We start from the raw sequence: 18647 nt of genomic DNA, 5'->3' as shown, positions 1-18647 counted from the left end.
CCCGGGGAATTACAGAAGAAGATCCTTCGAGCACATTTTCAAGAGCACCAACTGACTTTAGAGCCGAAGTCCCATTTGCAAAGGAGATTTAGGCCCGAATCCCCAAATGCACTTGGGTGTTGTGATGCTCAGCACTGCAATGCCTAACTTTTAGACACCTAGAAAATCACTAAGGACATAAGAACGGCTGCACTGAGTCAGACCAGTGGTCCATGTAGCCCAGTATCGTGTCTTCCAACAGTGGCCAATGCCAGGTGCCCCAGAGGGAATGAACAGAACCCGGCAGTTACCAAAGGATTAATTCCCTGTTGCCCAGTCCCAACATCTGACAATCAGACAAGCCCTTACGGTTGCCGGCCTGTAATTGCCAGGATTTCCTCTGGAGCCTTTTTAAAAAAGCTGGCTTTCCATCAGCTATCCTCCAGTCATCTGGTACAGTTTGGAACAACAAATCCTGAATTAGGCATTTGGGGGGAGAGAGGCATCCACAAAAGCCAGCATGCTAGCTGGGGAGACTAGCCCTCCGGAGATACTGATAAGAGGAGTGTGTCCTAAGCCCCAACTCCCCCAGAGTTTGGTGTAGGAATGGGCCTATCTCTGATCCACACCTGGGAACCCCTCTCCTGGAGTCGAGTGGCTTAGCTACCTAAGCTGTTTCATTCAAGATGGAGTTCTGCACCTGTGTTGCTCCGCACAACGTGGCCGGGGAAGAATCATAGAATCCTAGAATATCAGGGTTGGAAGGGACCTCAGGAGGTCATCTAGTCCAACCCCCTGCTCAAAGCAGGACCAATCCCCAATTAAATCATCCCAGCCAGGGCTTTGTCAAGCCTGACCTTAAAGACTTCTAAGGAAAGAGATTCTACCACCTCCCTAGGTAACGCATTCCAGTGTTTCACCACCCTCCTAGTGAAAAAGTTTTTCCTAATATCCAACCTAAACCTCTCCCACTGCAACTTGAGACCATTACTCCTTGTCCTATCCTCTTCTACCACTGAGAATAGTCTAGAACCTTCCTCTCTGGAACCACCTCTCAGGTAGTTGAAAGCAGCTATCAAATCCCCCCTCATTCTTCTCTTCTGCAGACTAAACAATCCCAGTTTCCTCAGCCTCTCCTCATAAGTCATGTGTTCCAGACCCCTAATAATTTTTGTTGCCCTTCGCTGGACTCTCTCCAATTTATCCACATCCTTCTTGTAGTGTGGGGCCCAAAACTGGACACACTACTCCAGATGAGGCCTCACCAATGTCAAATAGAGGGGAACGATCACGTCCCTCGATCTGCTCGCTATGCCCCTACTTATACATCCCAAAATGCCATTGGCCTTCTTGGCAACAAGGGCACACTGCTGACTCATATCCAGCTTCTCATCCACTGTCACCCCTAGGTTGAAGACTTTCTTCATAACCATTAGCCTGGGGGTAGGGCACTCGCCTTGTATGTGGGAGACTCCAGTTCAAGTTCTCCCTCTGCCTGGTGAGGAGAAGAGATTTGAGTCTCCCACCTCTCAAGAGTCAATTGTGACATTGCCATGAGCACCGTCCTAGAGCAACTTGAGAGGGAGATGGAGAATCAATGGTAGCTGAGAACCCAACTTCATGAGACTTCTTTGAAAATCCCAGCTTCAGATAATGAAATCAGCACTGCAATGTATATAAATTGCACAGAGGACAGACTCCTTAGCAGGTTGACCTTCCCCTCCACCCCCAACATTGTTTTTCTTGCCTCAGGAACAAATTCAAACCCAGTTGAACACACTGAAGCAAGAGAGAGGAGAACTTCTGGAGTGGAAACAGGATGCAGAAACGTAAAGCCAGGAATATCTGGTAGGTCCCCATTGTTATGGTCCAGAAGTTACATCAGTCAGGGGTGATATTTCTCTCTGTGGGGAGAGTGTCAGCCCTTGTCTACACGCAGCACTGCTTTGATTTAGCTATGGCTACATCTACACGGCACACCGCTGGGGGCATCCTGTAGGGTATGTGTAGCTACACAGCACAGTGAGAAACAGGCTGTGTCCACACTGTCATGTGTAGCTACATGTGTGAATAAAAGACTCCAGCAGGGGGAGGCAGCGGAGTAGCCGGAGCCTTCCTCCACTCCCTGGAGCCTTTTCCTGTGGTGGGGAAAGGCTCTGGCACTGGGAAGCAGCGGGACACTCAGTGTAGATGGGGGAGGCCCTGCTTGGGGGTGTATAGAGCCCTGTGGTTAGGGTTTATACCCAGAGGGTTCAGGCATATCGCGACTCCACTTGCTTAAGCCATGCCTCGCCATCTACACTGCTATTTATGCCCATGTTAGCGGGTGCATATAGTGTACGTCCTCTACACACTACCACAACATTTGTGTAGTACAGATGTACCTCAAATCACTTTTTAATGTAATGTCTTTGTTCTGGTGCAAGGCCCTCACAGGCAAACATTTTGAACCTAGTTTAATTTGACCCTAGTGTGGTGTGTAGGGTTCACCTTGTCCAGTTAAACTGAGATAAAATGTGCTAACTGGGAGCAAGGTCAAGCTCAGATCAGGGTTAGCTGTGATGTATTGGGGACCGAGAGACTTTGTCCGTTGGACCATATGAACTGGAACCATAAACGCACTGAACGTTAAATCTCACAAAATGAGGGTCAATCCATCCTTATGATTGTATCCGCCCATTATATACCACACCTGAACATAGCTATTATATGAACAACGCACCCTCATGTCTCAATGTCTGTACTTTGACCCCTTAACCTCTTACCCCCAATCGGGGATATTGCAGAGTATGTATTCCTTACGCCACTCAATCTGAAACCGAACTTCGCTCCTCTTGATAATCCGTAGATTATTCCCTGGTATCCAGAAACGTCTACTCCAGGGGTTCTCAAACTGGGGGTCGGGACCCCTCAGGGGGTCGCATGGTTATTACATGGGGGGTCGTGAGCTGTCAACCTCCACCCCAAACCCCGCTTTTCCTCCAGCATTTATAATGGTGTTAAAAATATTCAAAAGTGTTTTTAATTTATTAGGGGGGGTCACACTCAGAGGCTTGCTATGTGAAAGGGGTCGCCAGTAAAAAAGTTTGAGAACCACTGTTCTGCTCTGTACCGTTCATGGTTTTTTTTAAACATCATCTTGATAACCTCAAGCACTTTGTCTCTTGTTGAGACACCCTTGCAGGGTGTGATCATGTTTATCTTTGTTTATCATCCCTCTGGGCTCATTCCTCCACTGGCTTCCAGTTTCAACTCAAAGCACTGATCTTATTCCCCACACATCCAGCTACAAACACTGATTTCAGGGGAGATTTTCAAAGGCACGTATGGTGATTAGGTGCCTAATTCACATGGACTGTCAGTAGGACTTAGGCATCCAGTGGCTGTTTTGTATCTCAGAAATCTTCCTCCTGAATCTCCACCAGGCACAACTGGTTTCCTCTGGGACACTGTAATTAACAGAATGCCAGATGAAACATGCAAAAGCTGGAGAAGAAGCATTTTGCATGGTGTGTTTTGTAACTGGTGTTTTATGTGGATAACCAGCAGAACCCTTTCCTTCTTCAGTCTTCTCCACAACTCTCTGCCAACGTATTTCTGATTCTGAGTCAGACCTTCCCCCTTCCAACCTTTCTGCTATTGGAAGATTCTAGATGATCAACAGAATATACTAAGCCACTCAGACCTGAAAACTCATCATTTTAGAGAGATTGGGTGCCATTTTCAGAAGTGCCTAAGTGATTTCGGAGCCTAGGGTTAACAATTTTGCAAGTGGTTAAGGGCCAGATTCTCAAAGGTATTTAGGGGCTTAAAATGCAGGGAGAGCTGTCCTATTTTCAAAAGTCACTTTCAAAGAAACTTAGGCTCCTTAGCATCCAAAGTGACCTTTTGAAAATGGGAACTGGAGGCGTACGTCCCGAAGGCACTTCGGAACATGTTGTTCATTCAGGCCAGCTGAGAGACTGTCAGGCATATTCTCCTGAAATCTCAACCATGTGTTTGTAGTAGGTTGATATGAAAAGAGGGCTCTAAGAACTGTTCCTATCAGGGACATGGGGAGAGTCTGGGATGTCCAACTTTCTCATTTGTGAAAACCGGATGCTGAGCACCGGAACCTGCCCTGTGCCCTGCCGCCACTTTCCCTCGAGGTCCCGCCCCCCACTCCTCTGTCCCTCTCCCACTGTCGCTTGCTGCTCTCTCCACCTCCCTCCCCCTGCCAGCTGAGCAGAGCTCTAGGGGTGTGGTGGAGGTGACTGGGGCAGGGTGGGAGAGGGAGAGCCACACTCCAGGGGTGGAGGGGTGATTGGAGCAGGATGGGGGAGATGCCGGTACTTTTCTCCCGCCCATGGAGCCATCCTCCAGGCTCCAGCAGCAGCTGCTGCTCTTCTCGCCCTCTGGTGGTGGAAGCCAGTTACTGTGGGTAACCGGACTTCTCATGTCCAGTCAGCAGTGCTGACCGGACACTGCTAGGTTTCCCTTTTGACTGGACTTCCCAGTTGAAAACTGGACATCTGGCAACCCTTGTCCTTGATCTGTCCTTTCCTGTTCGTGTCCCTTCATTATAGGGAAAGATAGAAGATGAGAGGCAGAAGATCATGTCTGAATTTGAGCAACTGCGGCAGTTCCTGGATGAGCAAGAGTGACTCCTGCTGGCCCAACTGGAAGAGCTGGACAAGGAAACTGTGAAGATACAGGATGAAACTGTACCAAACTGTCTGAAAAGATTTCCCGTCTCGGTGACTTGATCAGTGAGATAGAAGAGAAGTGTCAGCAGCCAACAAGTGAATTCCTGCAGGTGAGACAGTTAGAGACACCCAGATCCCTGCCCAGGGAAGGGAGCGATTCTGATTGATTAGCTTTGGAGTTTATTAAGTTCTTGGAGAAGTCCTACTCCACAATGGAGACTGTCAGTGTGTCCTTTAGCGAAGTGAGGGAAAACAAAATGTGACATTTCTAATATTTCCAATGTGGAAACAGTTTTGCTGTTTTAAAGGCAGATGGTTCAGGCCTTTTTGAGACATCCTGTGTAAGCCCCTTCATTTTCAGTTTAAACCAATTTTTACCAAAAAATTTCTGGGTTTTACAAAAAAGTATTATTGAGGTTTTTCTGATTTTCATCCTACTTTTTTATCATTCAAATATATACAAAAAACTTGTTTTATTAAGAAAATACAATACATTGCATGAGATCTCTGTATTCCGATAATACATTAGTCTGTGTGTATATGCAAAGCTGCCTGCTGAAGAAAGAACGTATTGTTCTAGCAGATGCACACAATAAACCAACAGGCACGCACGCAAGCTCTGAAGTGCGTGTGCGTCTGAACCTACTGATAAAACACACGCCCACCAAGTAGACATTTCAAACTGTTAGTAGACAATGGGTTAAAGATTTGACGCACTAAAATGGGAAGAAAATGAAAATCTACATCAGAATACATTTCAGAACACAAGGAAATATTCAAGAGGGTTAAAGAAACAACAACAGGAGAAAAGGATGAAGTTGAGCGTATGCGCTGCAAATGGTGTGGCCCAATTATCGAAGGTGAATATTTATAGACTAATCGTTCTAAGCAAAGCTTTTGATACGGTCTCCCACAGCATTCTTGCCAGCAAGTTAAAGAAGTATGGGCTGGATGAATGGACTATAAGGTGGATAGAAAGCTGACTAGATTGTCGGGCTCAACAGGTAGTGATCGATGGCTCCATATCTAGTTGGCAGCCAGTGTCAAGCAGAGTGCCCCAAGGGTCAGTCCTGGGGCCGGTTTTGTTCAATATCTTCATTAATGATCTGGAGGATGGTGTGGATTGCACCCTCAGCAATTGCACCTGCAGATGACACTAAACTGGGAGGAGGGGTAGATATGCTGGAGGGTAGGGATAGGATACAGAGGGACCTAGACAAATTAGAGGATTGGGCCAAAAGAAATCTGATGAGGTTCAACAAGGACAAGTGCACTTAGGACAGAAGAATCCCATGCACTGCTACAAACTAGGGACCGAATGGCTAGGCAGCAGTTCTGCAGAAAAGGACCTAGGGGTTACAGTGGACGAGAAGCTGGATATGAGTCAACAATCTGCCCTTGTTGTGAAGAAGTCCAACGGCATTTTGGGCTGTATAAGTAGGGGCATTGCCAGCAGATTGAGGGACGTAATCATTCCCATCTATTCGGCATTGGTGAGACCTCATCTGGAGTACCGTGTCCAGTTTTGGGCCCCCCACTACAAGAAGGATGTGGAAAAATTGGAAAGAGTCCAGCGGAGGGCTGCAAAAATGATTAGGGGGCTGGAGCACATGACTTATGAGAAGAGGCTGAGGGAACGGGGATTGTTTAGTCTGCAGAAGAGCAGAATGGGGGAGGATTTTTTGATAGCTGCGTTCAACTACCTGAAAGGGGGTTCCAAAGAGGATGGATCTAGACTGTTCTCAGTGGTAACCAGATGCCAGAACAAGGAGTAATGGTCTGAAGTTGCAGTGGGGGAAGTTTAGGTTGGATATTAGGAAAAACTTTTTCAGTAGGAGGGTGGTGAAGCACTGGAATGGGTTACCTAGGGAGGTGGTGGAATCTTCTTCCTTAGAGGCTTTTAGGGTCAGGCTTGACAAAGCCCTGGCTGTGATGATTTAGATGGGGAGTGGCCCTGCTTTGAGCAGGGGCTTGGACTAGATGACCTCCTGAGGTCCCTTCCAACCCTGATATTCTATGATTCTACACCAGTAACCTGTTTGTTCAAATGAAAGGTTTTATTTGGGGATTACAGATATATTGTTTTCTTAAACTCAGGGGGGCCCTTGTGCTTTGAGTTCTGTTTTAGTTCTGCAGCAAACCACAGGGATGAACAGAATTCAAAGCATTCATCTACTGAATACTTTTTCTCCCTGTCTTTCCATCCACCAAAACAAACCCCGATATTTAACCAGAAAACTTAATAGTTTTCTGCACTGATTTGCACCTGTTTTTATTGTGGTAATAAACACTGATAAAATCTCAGGAAAAATTAACTAAAATAAAAACTGAAAATGAAGGGCCCTAACGATATGAAAGCAATAAAAGGCACAACTCCACTTTCTAGGAAGTGGGAGATTAGGAAAGCAAAGTTCTTTGCAGGGCCTATTAAGAAATGAGAATGAATCCAGCTTCCAGAACTGCTGAGTATAATTGCATACATGGAGAAAGGCAAACGCTCTGGACACAGCAGTTGCATGTGGCAGTCAAGGATTCATGCGTCTGATCAGTCTGTTTGAGCAAATGCCATAGAATTTAGAAGGAGAAAACCCACAGTCATGGTGTGTGCTTAGGGGTCCCATTCCATTGAAATCTGTGAATGGACTTTTGAAGTTGCTAACTGCAGAGAACTGCATCTCGAGCTCAACTAGGGATGGCAAAGCAAGTCCCCTGCAGAGCAGGAGCGATCCGCATCTTGTGGCACTTGGGACTGAACTCTTTCTCTTTTCTAGGTTTCAGAGTAACAGCCGTGTTAGTCTGTATTCGCAAAAAGAAAAGTATCTGATGAAGTGAGCTGTAGCTCACGAAAGCTCATGCTCAAATAAATTGGTTAGTCTCTAAGGTGCCACAAGTACTCCTTTTCTCTTTTCTAGGACATCAAAAGCACCTGGAGCAGGTACGTGACTCCTTCCCACTCCCCCTCACACGTCGTGATGCTAGAAGGGGATTTCCCCCCAGGGTCAGATTTTGCAGGGCAGTTAGTCACCTGAGATGTAGCTAGGCACTTGGTGGGGTTTTCCAAAGCAGCTAAGCGAGTTAGGCACCTCCCATTGTGATCATTGGCAGTTGGGAGCCTGACTTGGTTAGGTGCTTTGGAAAATCCCAAGAGGCACCTTTAAAAATCAAACCTTAAGTGACTTGCCCAAGGTCATGCAGGGAGGCTGTGGCAGAGCAGGGAGTGGAAAATAGGCTTCCAGAGTCCTACAGCAACCCCTTAGCCACTGGAGCATCCTTTCCCATGAGATTAGGCCCTTCTCTCTGAGGGGCAGCCTATGGATCCCTTACTCTTTAACTCCCATTGGAGGAGCTAGGCATTTAAAAACTCCAGTGAGGAGATGAATTGTCTCACCAGTGGGAGTTAGAGGCTGTCATTGAGCCCACAAGAGAGCAGCCTCTGGTAGCTCATTCTCAAGAAAGAAAAGATTTAGGGTGTTTCCCCCTTCCCCCCGCCCAGGTGTGAGAAAGTGAAATTCGAGAAACCAATGGCTGTGTCACAGGATGTGAGCGAGAGAATTGGCGTCTCTTCCCAAAGAAATGTTTGTCTACAGGAGGCTCTGAAGAAATTCAAAGGTAACTTAACAGTTATTTGGGTTCATGATATGGTGATGGCACATCGAGGTGTGCCTCTGACTGTGGAAGGAGATGGACTCTGGCCTATTAGTTCTCAGCTCGTCACAGCTAGACGTCTGTGGGTGGGATGGGGAGGGCTCAGGGCTGATGCCAGTTCGCCAGGCCTCCACTTGGATTGTCTCAGACCCAACCATGGGTGTCAAAATTGGCCACTCAGAATTTCAGAGACACACAATCGCCAGATGTTTTAGAAAATGTTGAATTTAACCTCCATGGCTGGGATTTTCCAAGGGACCTAAGGGATTTAGGCCCCATCTCTCTCTGACTGTCAATGGGAGTTGGCCACCACATGGCCTCAGCCCTTTTGAAAATCCCAGACTCTGTACCTCAAGTTCCTCCATCTTGAAAAAGGAAGAAATAATGGCCAACCTACCTTGTGCTAATTAGTGAATGCCACCAAGTGCTTTGAGATCGTTGGAGTAAGGCAGGAGATGGACGATATATTTTGGACGATGATTTCACTTTAGTTTGGTCTCACTGGAAAGGTCTCCCCATTCCAATCTGCCTCTCGTTCTGTGGTCTTTTCCTTTGGGCTGTCTCTCAGAATTACAGCACGGTTCCATGCCGTGCTGCGACAGCCGTGTCAGCCCCAGGATATTAGACAGGGTTGGGGAGGTCATAGCTTTTATTGGACCAACTCCTGTTGGTGACAGAGACAAGCTTTCGAGCTACACAGACCTGAAGAAGAGCTCTGAGTAAGCTCCAAAGCTTGTCTCTCTCAATCACGGTTACATTAATTAATGGTAGAAATGTCACCAGAGTCAAGACAACATGAAATCACCTCTCTTCCAATCCTTCCTTTCTCTTGAGACCCGGCCCTATGAACTGAGCTCAAATGCAGAGAGAAAGGGTATGGGCTAGATTCACAAAAGGACTTTGGGGTGGGGGTGGGGGGGTCTACTTGCCATTTTAGGCACCTCAGTCCCAGAATCAGACCACACTGGGATTCACAAAGACCCCCACTCAGCTGCAACCAAACCTTGTAGGTGCCTAAAATTACTCATCACCTCTATTTTTACGGTAAAAGTCCCCTAGGCACCTATGTTTCTGCCTCTGTGCATTCGCAATGCAGTTCCAGTCCAACTACCAAGACACCTAAGCCCCAGAGAGATACACGAACTGGGGAAAGAAAGGGGTTCCTCCTCCTAACTCACCTACAGGGCCACAATCTGAAATGCCTGCTCTGAGCACGCTTACTGACTCAGGCCCTATATGTGAACTTACCCAAAATAACCAGGCTCTAGGGAAAGAGGAGCTCCCTTATAATGTATAACTCTGTGATTAGGGTACTGACCTGGGATGTGGGAGATCCCCAGTTCCAATCCTCTGTCTCCCCGAGGGGAAGAAGGGATTCCAACAGGGGTCTGATATCGGCCTCTCTGTTGCCCCTTTTGAATCTGATCCACTATATATAAATAATTGAGCAGTGGGACAGGCTTCTGGGCGTCCCTCCCAAGAGCGTGCTCTAACCACCTGGGACGTTCTCATGATTTCTCTCTGCCTCTGGCCCAATGAATTATTGATTATCCCCAGTGGAACCTCTCCCACAGGAGAGCATGTGGGCACCCCGCATCAGACAATCATGCAGCCCAGAGATTAGGGCGCTCCTTGAGAGGTGGTAGATCCCATTTCAAATCCCTGCTCCCTCTGCGGCACAGGCTTGACTTGAACCAGGGGTCTCCCAAAGGCCAGCTGAGTGCTCTAACCACAGGGCTAACAGTTATGAGCGAGGTGGGTTTCCTTCCCCCGCCAGGCTTCTTGCAAAAAAAATGGCACAGGTGCTGGTCATCAAGAGAGGGCTCGCAGCTGAGAATCCCACCCCGAGGGAGGCGCCTACGGTGCTGCCCAGATTCGGTCGCAGAACTCCCTGAGGGGGCCGGGGCTTAGCACACCCCCGCACCTTGGCATTTCCCACTGGCTGGCGTAAGCAGGGAGTCGCCTAGCATGCTGGCTTTTATGAAACTCATTCCAAGGCGCATCTCTCTCCCCATTCATGGTGCAGATTGCCTGGGAGCCTGACTCTGGCTTTGTGAATCACAGTGACTTTCTAGGTGCCTAAGCGTTGGGTGTTGTGATGCTAAGTGTCAGCTTGCCTAAGTTTCTTTGTGAATCCAGCCCTGTTTTCATGAGGCTATTTTCCTACAAGAAAGGGGGATATCACCTCTCCTCTGATCTTTTCTTCCTCTAGAGACCCTGCCCTATCAACTGAACTTTCTGATCTCCAAGGCAGAGAAAGAGGGTAAGTTTTCATAAGGATATTTTCCTACAACAATTATTAATTAAAATCTCCGGATTAATTTTTTAGAAGACACTTCTGAATTCAAACAAGAGAGGTTTCCACCAATACAGAGTCATGGATTCCAAGGTTAGAAGGAACCATTGTATCATAACGGCCAGACTGGGTCAGACCAAAGGTCCATCTAGCCCAGTATCCTGTCTTCCGACAGTGGCCAATGCCAGGTGCCCCAGAAGGAATGAACAGAACAGGGAATCATCCAGCCCATTGCCCATTCCCACTTTGTGATGTATGAATGTGCACATACTACTTACAATTGGAAAGTAGGGTACATTTTTTAGGTCCAATAATCAGCCTTTAGGGCACACTGAGGACACATTTTTCTGCTTCTCTCGGCAATTATAAGGACTAGAATTTTCCCCTATTTTTATTTTTTATATGAAAGACAAGCTTCGCTACTGGAAAACATCATTAACACAGAGTGCAGGTTGACCATCAGTGCCTTGTACTCTCCCAGAACGTGAAAGGAACCCATATTTCAACCTCTGAAAACTGGGAAATAAAGAGTTAAGGAAGTGTCTCCCACCAGTTCCTGTGCTATACTTCCCTCTCACCCTAGCGTCAGGAGCATGGACTCATGTGCTGGGCTCTATCCATCTCCAGCTGGTGGAAGGTCCCTTGCGGGGAGACCATGCTAAGGCCAGTACTGAACCAGGCAGAGAATCAGGACTGCAGCAGCAGTCAAAAAAGCAAACAGAATGTTGGGAATCATTAGGAAAGGGATGGATAATAAGACAGAAAATATAATATTGCCTGTGTATAAATCCCTGGTATGCCCACATCTCGAATACTGCGTGCAGATGTGGTTGCCCCATCTCAAAAAAGATATATTGGAAAAGGTTCAGAAAAGGGCAACAAAAACTATTAGGGGTATGGAACAGCTGCCATATGAGGAGAGATTAATGAGATTGGGACTTTTCAGCTTGGAAAAGGGACGACTAAGCAGGGATATGATAGAGGTCTATAAAATCATGACGAGTGTGGAGAAAGTAAATAAAGAAGTGTTGTTTACTTCTTCTCATAACATAAAAACTAGGGGTCACCAAATGAAATTTCAGAGTAGCAGCCATGTTAGTCTGTATCCGCAAAAAGAAAAGGAGTACTTGTGGTACCTTAGAGACTAACAAATTTATTTGAGCATAAGCTACAGCTCAGTTTGAGCTGTAGATCACGAAAGCTTATGCTCAAATAAATTTGTTAGTTTCTAAGGTGCCACAAGTACTCCTTTTCTTTTTTCAAATGAAATTAATAGGCGATAGGTTTAAAACAAACAAAAGGAAGTATTTCTTCACACAACGCACAGTCAACCTGTGGAACTCCTTGCCAGAGGATGTTGTGAAGGCCAAGACTAACAAGGTTCAAAAAAGAACAAGATAAATTCATGAAGGATAGGTCCAGGAATGGCTGTTGGCCAGGATAGGCCGGGATGGTGTCCCTAGCCTCTGTTTGCCAGAAGCTGGGAATGGGCAACAGGGGCTGGATCACTGGATGATTGCCTGTTCTGTTCATTCCCTCTGAAGCATCTGGCATTGGCCACTGTCAGAAGACAGGTCCATCAATGGCTATTAGTATCCTATCTTCCATGAATTTATCCATCAGTTCAAGGAGTATTGTCTCTCCCTGGAGGTTGGTGCTCCCTGTGGTACTGGGAACTATCCCTTTAAGTGGTTTGGCTTCCCAGACAGGAAGGAGGAGCATAGCAGAAGCTCTGTGATACAGAACCCTAGATAAAGAGGGTTTCATTCAAACATCATGCTCCCAGCACGATTACTGAACATCACACTTGCAACCGTGTTGTGTCCCCAACCTTGTCCCATGAGCACCACTGGAAGCTGGGAAGGGGCTCTCTTCGGATCTCATAGTTACCTATCTGGCCCCCACAACAGCGTCTGAATACCTGGAATCTTTTATGCCCATTTGACAAAAAGGGAAGCTGGACCGCAGAGAGAGGAAGGGATATGCCTGAGGTCACACGGCATGTCAGTAGCAGAGTGAGGAATAGAGCCCAGAAGTCCTGGCTTCTAACCTCTAGACCATGCTCCCTCCCCAAAATGTGTGTAGTGCATTGGATGACTGTTACACATCCCTCGGGTGTGGACATTTAGTGCCACCGAGAAGTCAAATTCCCAGTGCACCAGAGAGCCCAGTGTCTCTCCAGCAGGGCTGCTCGCTACTTTCTCCTGGTCCAAGTGGGTGGTGGGGTTCTCACCCCATGTGCTGTACTCTTGGGCTGGGGACTTTCCACCAGGAGATGAGGGATGAATAGGGCAGCATAGAAATGCATGAAAAGCTGAAGCTGGTGTCCCTGTTAATATCCTCTGTCTGCTGCCTCCCCTGCTCTGTTCTGTTGCTGGATGTGGAGCACCCCCAGCAAGGGCGAGGAATCGGGGGAGGAGACCGAGATCCCCTCTGCCACGGATCCACAGGATTCGTGCTGCAGCCCCCGCTTTGGAACAGTCTCTGGGAGGAGCCCCTTCGATGGGCCAGACCCCCAACATCAGCCCCCTCTTCCTCCAGGGTAAGCCACGTGGCTTCACCGACTCCTTAGGCTGGACCTCTGGGCCTTCAGCTCTCCTGCCTCACAACATGAGCTGTGTTCAGTGCGTCCACCTGAGACCGACCCCTGCGGGAGCCCTCTGTGATCTCAGGGAGCAGCACAGCTCTGGAAGCACCTGCAGTGACACTCAGCCACTGCCGTCACTGTCAAGCCCCTGGGGTTATTAGTCCCCTGCTCTGCACCCAGCACAGGAAGACCTTGGTTAGCTCAGAGAAATGCAGGTTACAGTATAGTCCATTCTGGGGAGCCGGTGCCCAGCCCTGCAGTGCAAACCCCATGGTTCAAGCTCTGTCTCCCTGTCCATCTGATCTGCTTTCTCAGACTCCCAGGTCTGCCCCCCACCATAGGTGCCAATTCTGTAGGTGCTCCGGGGCTGGAGCACCCATGGAAAAAAAATAGAGGGTGCTCAGCACCCACCGGCAGCCCCGTGGATCAGATCCTCCCCCTCCTCCCCTCCCACCCACTGGTGGCCCTGCCAATCAGCTCCTTCCCCTCCTTCCCAGTGCCTCCTACCCACCATGATCAACTGTTTGGGCAAGGGGAGGAGCAGGGGCAGGAAGAGGTGGGGTAGGGTGGAGACCTGGGGGAAAGGGTGGAGTGAGGGTGGGGCCTGGGGCAGAGCAAGGGTCAAGCACCCCCAGGAAGTCCGCTTCTCTGCCCCCCTACTGCTTCCTGCAGCCAGCACGTAACTTCCGCTTCACCCCTCCCCTACCTCTAGTCCTTTGTTCCTGAGCCGGGGCGATGCAGCTCAGCCACAGAGGCGGGGAAGGCCGTAGCTCTCCGGGTTGCTGATCGTTATGTTTCCATGTCCGGGCAATTGGATTTGCCATTGTCTGCTGAGGACCTCAGGCCCCAGACAGTGACATGGGCAGCTTAGCCTGCCCTGAGAGCAAACACTCCCATATCACCCACTGGGTAACAATGCTGCATATTGGGCAACTGAGGCGCATACAGGTTTCATTAAAAAATTGCAAAAAATCCCAGTTTCTCACACCCTCCTAACAATACCTCCTTGATGCCTGGCGGGAACCATGGGGAATTTCCTGCTCAGCTTCAGCCAACAGGCAGATCCCCAGGACTGACACTCAGGGCCCACCCCAGCCAGCCCATGGCTACTGGGGAGCCTGAGAAATGGTCCTAGCCTCCCCCAGGGCTGAGCTCTGCCTGTAAGGGTCTGTCTGCACTGCAGAGTGAACCCTGGGGCTCAGCACCCAGGTTAGCCTGGGCTGGGTGCAAGGAGCCATGCTGCTGAGCCTGACCTCACTTACTGGGTCCTCACGGGTGCTGCTGTGGCTCTAGGACTCTGGGAGCACATCCCCTGGCTGACCAGCTATTCTGAGTTTCTTTCCCAGTGATTCGTGGGGTACCCGGTCTGTCTTTCATGGGGGAATTGGGGAAGGCACTGGAGGGCTATTTTCCCTCAGGTCAAGCTGGCAGTGGCATTCGGGGGGAGGCTTTTCACCTTCCTCCGCAGCATGTGGCTGCGGGTGATGTGCCAGGATTATCTGGGGGTATCTCACCAAATCATTTCCCTGCATTGCGGGGGCCTCGGGCACTGGTGACCCTCGGGGCCTCGTCTTCTCTGCCTGTGGCACATCATAGCACGGTCGGCTGTAGGCTGTCAGGCTTTGAGCTAATGTTGGTTGTTGCGTTAGGTGGGTGCTGGGTGGAGTTGGTGGCCTGTGATATACGGGGGTCCGATTAGATGACCTGATGGTCCCTTCTGGCCTCAGACTCTCTCACTCTCAGTACTGGAGTGGTTTAGCCTGCACAGAGGTGCCGACTTCCCCAGTTCCCAAGGGGGTGCTTGACCCTTGCTCTGCCCCGGGCCCCACCCCCACACCACCCCTTCCGCCAAGCCCCCACCCCGGCCCCATCTCTTCCTGCCCGGCTCCATTCTGCCCCCTTCCCCTGCCTCTTTCTGCCCCCACTCCTCCCTCTTCCCCCCCCCCAGAACCTCCTGCCCACCGCTGAACAATGGATCCGTGGCAGGAGGAAGGCGCTGGGAGGGAGGGGGAGGAGCTGATCGGCGGGTGGGAGGTGCTTTGGGTACTTAACACTCTCCTCCTGCCTCTCTCTCCCCTCCTGCAGTGCAGGCCACTCCGGATCCAGACCTGGGGATTCCCTGTTCCGTCGTGTCCACAGATGAGAGTGTGATACAGAAATACCAAGACACGGGATATTTAGTGACACAGAACAGGCTTTACCCTGCTGCCTGTGTGCTGGGCTATAAGGGCTTCACCTCAGGGAGGTGTTACTGGCAAGTGGAGGTGGGGAACAAACGTAATTGGGTTTTGGGCATTGCCAAAGAGTCTGTGATACATGAGGGAGCGAAAAGCCATACACCAGAGGAGGGGATCTGGGCTTTGCAGAGTACAGAGAATGAGTACTCGGCCCTCACCTCCCCTGAGACTGCTCTGGCCCTACCTCATAGCCCCAGAAACATTGGGGTTTATCTGGATTATAAAGGGGAGGAAGTTACATTTTATGACATTACATCTTCTGGCAGAGAGACGATCTTTACTTTCACATCCTCTTTCCCTGGGAAGATCATCCCCTTCTTTGGGAGCCGGCGTGTAGAATTTGAGTTCACTGGTAAGCATACCGTTATGTGTTCACTGGCCGACATATTGTTAATCCCTATGACAGAGGAGTAGGGATCACTCAATATGAGATATCTAAAGTAGAGCAAAGACATAGGTAATATATAAATTACAGCTATCACACTTTGCCATTCTAATCACAGTCTTGCCAGCCTGAAGCATTCAAAAAGTGTGTCAGGCCCCCCAGAATCATGAGATTGGCTGCAACATCTTTTTCAATATTGTGTCATTTTCTTTGCCTTCTGGTTTCCCAGCTTTTGGGGTGTTCTTGTTTCCGATTTTCAATCTTTGCTACACAAATGTGAAGGGTGGAAATGTATCTGTAGTATAATCTGAGGTTGCCTTGCAATCTACCTACTCCAGCTGCTGGGACTTTAAGAAAAACACCAAGTGCTGCGAGACTCACAATAAAATGATGAGAGAGGACAAGACTGACTTGCTTAGCATTATACTGGTGACAGGAGTTTCCCGACCCTCTTACATGCCTGTCTCTGTAACTCTGTGATCCTCCAGGCACACAAAAACTGGCCAACCAGGAGCCATTCTCAGGGTCACAGCAGAGCCTGCCTCTGGTAGAGCAGGTCTACACTTAAAATACTGCAGCAGAACAAATGCACCGGTGCTGCTCCGCCGCTGTAATGCTTAAGTGAAGACGCTCCTATGCCAACAGGAGAGCTTCTCCCATCAGTGTAGTTAATCCACCTCTGAGAGGCGGTAGCTATGTCCAGGGGAGAAGCTCTCCCGTCAACGTACCGCTGTCTACCCCAGGAGTTCAGTCGGTATGACTGCGTTCACTGAGGGGTGTGGATTTTTCACAGCCCTGAACGATATGGTTCTACCAATGGACGTTTATAGTGTAGACCTGGCCTAAGTTCTGACTCATTTCAGGTCATCCATCAAAGTCCTCTGCTCTTTACTTCTGAATATAAAAACCATAGTGGTGTTTCCCTCTCCCTCCAATTCCCCAGCTCAATGCTCCTATTTTGCTCTGTTTAGTTATTTGGATGCTGTAGATTCAGATGAGTAAATTCACAGAATAAAGTTTATTTCAATCTTCTGGTCTTGGACTTTGTCACAAGGGTACTAGATCTGCACGGCTCTGCCCTGAAAGGCTAGACAGACCCACCAGCAAATGCCTTGAAGGGGCTTGAAGAAAAGCAGCTGGGTAACTTTAAGCGAAAGCTCTAAAAGCAAAGCTTGAGGAAAGAGTAAATAAAATCAAAGCATCAAGCGATGCTTTCCTTGGGCAAGAAAAGAAGCAACAACATCCTCACTGTGAAAGAAATCTGTTGGCAACTTCCAGCTGCCGAGGAACAGAAGGAAACTGGCAATAAAGTAGCTAGCTCATATGATCAACTGCAGTAATATTATGGGCTGGCACGTGGCCGCACCATGGTGCTGCAGCAGCGTTTCTTTCCCAAACCAAATTATCCCTTTTTCTTTAAGTTCACATTCGCAGTCTGAGGGGCTAGAAACTTGATCCACCACCTGAGGACAGTGGGAAGGGTCAGGGGTACAAATCTGGAGTCATTTGGTCAAGGGGTGCGTGAGATGCAGCCCCTCCCAACATGAGCTGTTTCCAAAACTGAGCTAGGCTGGAATACCAGCAGAATCCTGACCAGGGCTGGGTGAGGGAGACTCCCAGCACACCCTGGAGCAGGCCCGGGGCTGGAAGGCAGAAGAACTCAATCTCTTCTGCGGCGGTTTCTCAGCAGTTTGTCTTGGCTGAGGCCTCGCACCCTGGGGGAGGTACCTGTGCTTTGCAGATGTGGTAAGAGGCTGCAGAAGGTGAACTCAGACAAAGCTGGGACGATGTTTCATGGATTCCAAGGCCCGAAGGGGCCACTGTGATCTTCTAGACTGATTTTCTCGTCTCCTGTGTCACACAGGCCACGGAACTTACCCCAAATAATTCCTAGAGCATCATTTTGATTTTTTTTTTCTGAATTTGATTTAAAACTTGTTAGTGACAGAGACTCTGCCACGCCCCTTGGCAAATTGCTCCAGTACTTAATTACTCTCACCATTAGAAACGTACACCTTCGTGCCAGGTCTCCATCAAATACAGCAGACCCACACCTCAATCACTGAACCCCGCGGCCTTTGGAAATGAACCTACCAGGTCAAGTAGCCCCACAGGCCAGTGGTGCATGGCCCAGCTGCACAACACTGAAACAAGGGTGCAGTTGATTCAGGCTTGGAGCATGGCCTAGGCACCCAGCCTGGGGACTGGGGGCAGGGGAGGTAGCTGAGAATAGGTCGGCTCTGTGCATGTCACAGACACACAGCAGTGCAAACAGGCTGGGAGAGCCGACAGCCGACCAACTTGGGGCATGGCAGACACACAGCGCTGAGAACGTGCAGAGTTGGGGCATGACACGGACATAGCACGGACTGGGGCGGGGGGAGCTGCAAACAGTCATGCCTAGTGCTTGGCAGAGACACGTGGTGCTGGAAGTGGGGTGGGAGCAGCCACGCTCTGTGCATGGTGCAGACATGCAGTGCTGATAACACAGAATCAGCGGAGACTGGGGTGGCTGATGAGAATGGGCAGGCTCGGTGAATGACACAGACTCTGTACCTCAGTTTCCCCATCTGTAAGCTAGCTGGGCTCTTCCAGGGCAGGGCAAGGCAACCTCCTTTGGCTTGCTTGGAGGACAAGAAATAAGTTTGTGTTGTACAGGGCTCTGGCGGGGGTTCCACGTTAACAATCGCCCCCTGTTGGGAAGTGAGGGGAGGGCGCGGTGGGGTGCATCAGAAAGGAGGACACTGCAGGATTGTGCTTGGCGAGACGAATTTTGGATGATCTTCATGTGGCCTTCACTCAGAGTAGCGAGGAAGGGAAATTGCATCTTGTT

General features: G+C 49.2%; 1 pseudogene; it reads left to right on the top strand.

Annotated features, from left to right (window-relative positions):
• The window catches only part of LOC144274937 (zinc finger protein RFP-like), a 35579-nt pseudogene that overhangs the window by 3044 nt on the left and 13888 nt on the right, over positions 1–18647 (top strand).

The sequence above is a fragment of the Eretmochelys imbricata genome, chromosome 14 (genome assembly GCF_965152235.1).
Source record: "Eretmochelys imbricata isolate rEreImb1 chromosome 14, rEreImb1.hap1, whole genome shotgun sequence".
In the NCBI taxonomy this organism is placed as follows: domain Eukaryota; kingdom Metazoa; phylum Chordata; order Testudines; family Cheloniidae; genus Eretmochelys; species Eretmochelys imbricata.
The sequence above is the reverse complement of the archived record's forward strand: the minus strand, read 5'-3'. Positions and strand labels throughout refer to the sequence as shown.